At 54.1% G+C, this 5,126-nt stretch overlaps 1 long non-coding RNA gene across 1 annotated transcript in view; it reads right to left on the bottom strand.

Annotated features, from left to right (window-relative positions):
- Positions 1–5,126, bottom strand: part of LOC311599726 — a 10,832-nt gene continuing 5,706 nt past the window's right edge. Inside the window, exons 2-3 of the long non-coding RNA XR_014779982.1 lie at positions 4,182–4,301; positions 1–181 (exon numbers count right to left, since the gene is read on the bottom strand). This is a non-coding gene — a long non-coding RNA (uncharacterized lncRNA). The remainder of the gene's footprint in view (positions 182–4,181; positions 4,302–5,126) is intronic.

The raw sequence follows: 5,126 nt of genomic DNA, 5'->3' as shown, positions 1-5,126 counted from the left end.
GGGACTCCCAGGGAACTCCCCAGGGAGGCTGTGGTTTCTCAGCTCCCACAGAGTCAGCTTTGACCCGGATCCAACAGCATTTACAGGAAATCTGCTCATGGGAAGGCCCTTGACCCAGATGCTGGAGGTCCTTTAACCTTCTGGGCCCCTCTGCTAGGTTGGTACAGGTTCCCAACAGCATCTGAAATAAACAAATCGTGGACAGCGTGTATCACAGCCGCCAGTGTCAGCCTGTGCTCCCAGCTGCGTTTTAACTTTCTGGTTTGGTTTTTTTGTTTTGTTTTTGTTTTTTCCTTTTTCTCCTCTGACCACTGGGGGGTAGAACCCAAGCATGCTAGCTGCACCCCTGCAAAGCTTGAACCTGAACGGCTCAGAGTCTCACACAGCACCGCGTGAACACCCTGGGTACTGCTGGTGCTGGAAGATCCAGCAGGTGGGCCACGCGGACTCTGCACATGGCGCAGGCTCCTGAGGTCCAGGAGTACAAGGACACGAGCAGCTTCTCCTGGTTTAACAGCACTTTCGAGAAGAAAACAAAACACAGTGAAAGGGGATTGGGAAGGCTCTGCCCAGGGGACTGTCTTGTGTTTGCTCGCCTGGAAGAATCGTGTGTTACAGAAAGAAAAATGACCTGAAAGGTCCTGACGTGCGTGCATGTGTGCCCATGCACATGTGTGTGTGTGTATACATGTGTGTTTGTGTGTGTGTACATTTGTGTGTGAGTTCCATATGTGTGTCAACTGCCAGAGTCACTCCTCAGCAACTCTCTATCCTATTATCTGAGACAATGGGACTGAATTCACCAGTCAGGCTAGGCTGGCCGGCCAGTGAACCCCAAGAATCCAGCTGTCTCTACCTCCCCAGTCCTGGCACGAAAAGTGCACCTATCTTTTTAGATGGGTTTGGGGGTCAAACTCAGATCCTTTTATGCTTGTGCAGAGAGTACTTTTCTGATCGAGAGATCTTCACAACTCTTCGGCTCAAATATTTCCCCGCCTTTGTGCTCCTGGTAGACTGTTTGGAGAAGCAGGCGTTAGTTAGGGCTGTCCCAGCAAACCTGAGCATTGACTGTGTGACTGACTCCCAGGACCTTGATCCCAGATGCTGTCCTGCATGCCCTCAGCACCCTCTCTTCCCTGGTGCCCAAGGAGGCGCCTCCTTCCTCCCAGATTGCCCTCGATGTGCCACTCTGAAACACAGCACCAAGAGCATCAGGTCCATGTCACCCCACTCCTGTGTAAGGTAGTCATGGGACAGGAAGCTTTGGTCCCCTCTCTGTGAGCCTCCTGTGTTGGGCTCTACACATAGCTGGTTAGGGGCCTTGGGCAGCCCTTAGTGCAGGCACACAGCAGGACTCCACTGAGGCCCTCTCTTTTTTCAGGAGACTTGGACATCTTCCTCCCAGAGAGGTCAACCCAAGGTCATTAGGGCTTCAAGATGCCGTCTGTCCACAGAGTGTGGCACCCTGATGCCTGGCTGAATCTGTCGCCCTGCCTCACACCTGCTGCCAACATACAGCCTAGAGTGGAGTCACAATACACCATGGAGGCCAGCGAGCAGCCCTTGCCTCCCTAGGGGTCAGGGCAGGCCTGCCTTGCACCCTGTTTCTGCGTCTCCCACAGCTGTTCCATGGCAAGGCCACCTCTCCTTACAGAGCTCTGCACAGAAGGCTGCACCCATGGAGCCAAGCCTGGTTTATAGTCAGCTTAGTTCAGCATGACTGTCCTCTCTCAGGTCAACCTGGTACTGACCTGCCCGCCCACGCCCCAAGACTTTGCCTGAGATGGAGATAGGGGTGGTACCCCGATTCCTCAAAGATCTGCATCCGGGACCTGAGCAGGTGGGACATGGCAGGCTGTGGTAGCTGCTGAGTCTTTTTGTTGTTGTTGTTGTTGTTGTTGTTGTTGTTGTTGTTGTTGTTGTTTTTCCAAGACAGGGTTTCTCTGTGTAGCCTTGGCTGTCCTGGACTCACTTTGTAGACCAGGCTGGCCTCGAACTCACAGTGATCCACCTGCCTCTGCCTCCCGAGTGCTGGGATTAAAGGCGTGCGCCACCACGCCCAGCTAACTACTGAGTCTTTTTGAGCCACCTCCTACATGCCTTGTCCCCTGGGACCTCAGCCCTCACCGTAGCCATGTCCAAAGAACTACCATCTCCCACCACATCCAACCCTGTGATGGAGGTACTGCTGATTGACACATGTGCAGACGGGTCCAACTGAGGCTCAGGGCACACACCAAATGTCATACAACACATGAGAGCTGGCTATGAAGCCAGATCTTCCCAGCTTATTAGCAATGAACGTCGTCCTGCTGGGTATCGGCCACCAGGGGGTGAAGTCCTTCTAACCCCTGAGGACCGTCCTCGAAGACCCAACCAAGGCCTTCTGGCTAGTTTTAGGTCAACTTGGAACAAGCTAGAGCCATTTGGGAAGAAAGAATCTCAAGAGAAAGCACCCCCCCCCACTAGACAGGCTACCTGTGGGATGTCTGTTGGTTTAATTGATGGTGCATGGGGGAGGGCCCAACTCGATGTGGGCAGGACCACCCTCAGAGCTGGCGGTCCTGTAAGAAAGCCGACTGAGCAAGCCTTGAGTGAGCACCGTTCCTCTCTGGCTTCTGCTTAGGGTTTTTTGTTTTGTTTTGTTTTTTGCCTCCGTGTTCCTGGCCTGCGTTCCTCCTCCGACCACCCTGGATGATGGGCTAGACGCTGTAAAGTGAACCAAACCCTTTCCTCCCCGAGTTGCTTCTAGGTGTGGGTTTTGTTTGTTAGTTTGCTTGTTTTTTGTTTTTTTGAGACAGGGTCTCTCTGTACAGCCTTTGTAGGCCAGGTTGGCTTCGAACTCATGGAGATCCGCCTGTCTCTGCCTCCCTAGTGCTGGGATTAAAGGCGGTGCACCACCACCGCTGGCTTTGGACGTGGGTTTTCTCACAGCAATAGAAACTCAAGGCTAGGTAGCCTGTGTGGCTGAATACTGCCATCTGGACCCCTTACCTGTTTTGTGAGCTGCCTCCCAGGTTGTGGGAGACCCCAGAAACTTGTGGGAGAGAGGGCTGTGCACCTCAACTCTGCTCTTCCTATTCCCAGCCACCCCTTGGCATCTCCCGCAGACACCCAAACTAAGCAGTCCCAAATGCTCACAGTCCACCACCTCTGCAGCCAGGTCACAGGCTGGTGTCCTTCAGTGTCCCCAAGCCTGGGTGCTTGGCATGCCATTAATTCTGCCAGCGCTGTGATGCCATGCTGGGTTCTGGCTGCAGCCTGCCACCCTGGCACACTCTGAATGAACTTGTGGAGGCTGCCCTTGGACCTCCTCAGATCACCTCTTTGGAGGGACCAATCCTCTCTAGGACAGTCATCGAGGACAGTCAGCTCCGGAAACAGTCTCTTTACACAGTGAGTCCACCTGGGTACAGGAGGTGGGGACACCTGCAAAGAACCCCAGGCCAAGAGAGCAGGGACTTAGAAAGCCAGCATGCCCAGGACTTCAGGAGGCTGGCCACTGCCCAGTGTTGATCAGGAGTTGGTGGGCACTCAGCAGGTGTGGACACTCTACCCACTGGCTGCCTTACTCCCACTGCCCAACGTTTTCTTTCTTTCTTTCTTTCTTTCTTTCTTTCTTTCTTTCTTTTGTTCTTTCCTTCCTTCTTTCTTTCTTTTTTGGTAATTTTTTAATCTTTATTTACTTATTATTGTGTATACAGTGCAGGTGTACCTGCAGGCCAGAAGAAGGCATCAGTTCACATAGATGGTTGTGAGCCACCATGTGGTTGCTGGGAATTGAACTCAGGATCTCTGGAGGAGCAATCAGTGCCCTTAACCTCTGAGCCATCTTTCCAGCCTGCCCAACCTTTTCTGGACCAGCAAGTAAAACGGCCCTGGGAAGGTCTGCAGGGTGCGCACCACCGGAAAGAGGCACCGAGCTAGGCAGCTTTGGCCAGCCTGTGTCCGCTGGTCACCTGCCCGTGCTGCCTTCTGTTGGCTGGCCAGGTTTTGCACCCCAGTCAACCTCTCCTGCGGCCTGCACTCACTCACTCCCCGCCTCGGTCCATCTGCTGCCCTGCGCCTCCCACCTCCCACGCCTCTCCAGTGCCTCCCAGGGCCCGCCCTTCCTCAACAGCTCCCGCAGTCCCTCGTCAGGCCACGCCCCGCTCCTGTCTTCTGGGTGGATCCCTGCTGACCTCAGAGCACCCGCTGGGGCAGTTCCTCATACTGTAAGGCCTCGCAGCTCTATGTCCAACACCTGAGTCTAGCATCTTCTTGCTCTGACGCTTGCCACTCAGAAGCGCTCCCAAAGACACCTGCACAGTAGAGGTGGGAAGCACACACAGGCCATGTTAAATTTGGCATAGCCGCCTATGGTAAGATAAAAGGAGGTTGGTGGAGTCAGCGGTAATTACGGTGTGCAGTTGAACACAGAACCTGAACATTATGAGCCTGTTCTTATGCGTGCTTTCGTTCACCCTAGGTGAGTACAGTGTGAAGCTGTGTTGGCCTGGACATATTTCGGGGGCTTAATTGTCAGAGCTGGCACTAAGTAGGCACACCTACTGGGAGACCAGAGAGATGAAGGCAAGGCCTCCCACCTGGGTGCGATGGTCTTTGGCATGGGCTCAGTCTACTGCACGGATGCTGTGAGGTCTGGGGTGTCTCTCCGTCTCCAGAAATGTCACATTTCTGTGTGGAGGACACTGCTCAGGGCTGTGGGGGTCCAAGGCCTGCAGCCCACCTACCTGGGGCTCTCGTCCTCAATGTTTGTTTGGGAGCAGCGGATTTTCCCCTTGAACAAAGTGTGGAGGAGGAGAAGGGCCCGGGAGGCAATCCTGAAGATCTGTGAACCCCTTCCCGGGCCGTCCTTTGAGGGGAAAGGCCTTATTTGTCAGGCCATTTCTGGCCCCGGGGAAGTTCTGCTTTTACGAGTTGCAAAGCTGTGACTGAGATACATCCATCCCAGGCTATAGAGCTGAAAATAGAGCAGTCCGACTTTCAGGAGCAAACTGTTCAGAGGACAGATACCAGGAGTGGTAAAAGAGTCAGTCACAGGCCGGGTGTGGTGGCGCACGCCTTTAATCCCAGCACTCGGGAGGCAGAGGCAGGTAGATTGCTGTGAGTTCAAGGCCAGCCTG

This window comes from Acomys minous (assembly GCF_964271855.1).
Source record: "Acomys minous genome assembly, chromosome: 6".
In the NCBI taxonomy this organism is placed as follows: Eukaryota; Metazoa; Chordata; class Mammalia; order Rodentia; family Muridae; genus Acomys; species Acomys minous.
Note: the sequence above shows the minus strand (reverse complement) of the source record. Positions and strands in the feature narration are given on the sequence as shown.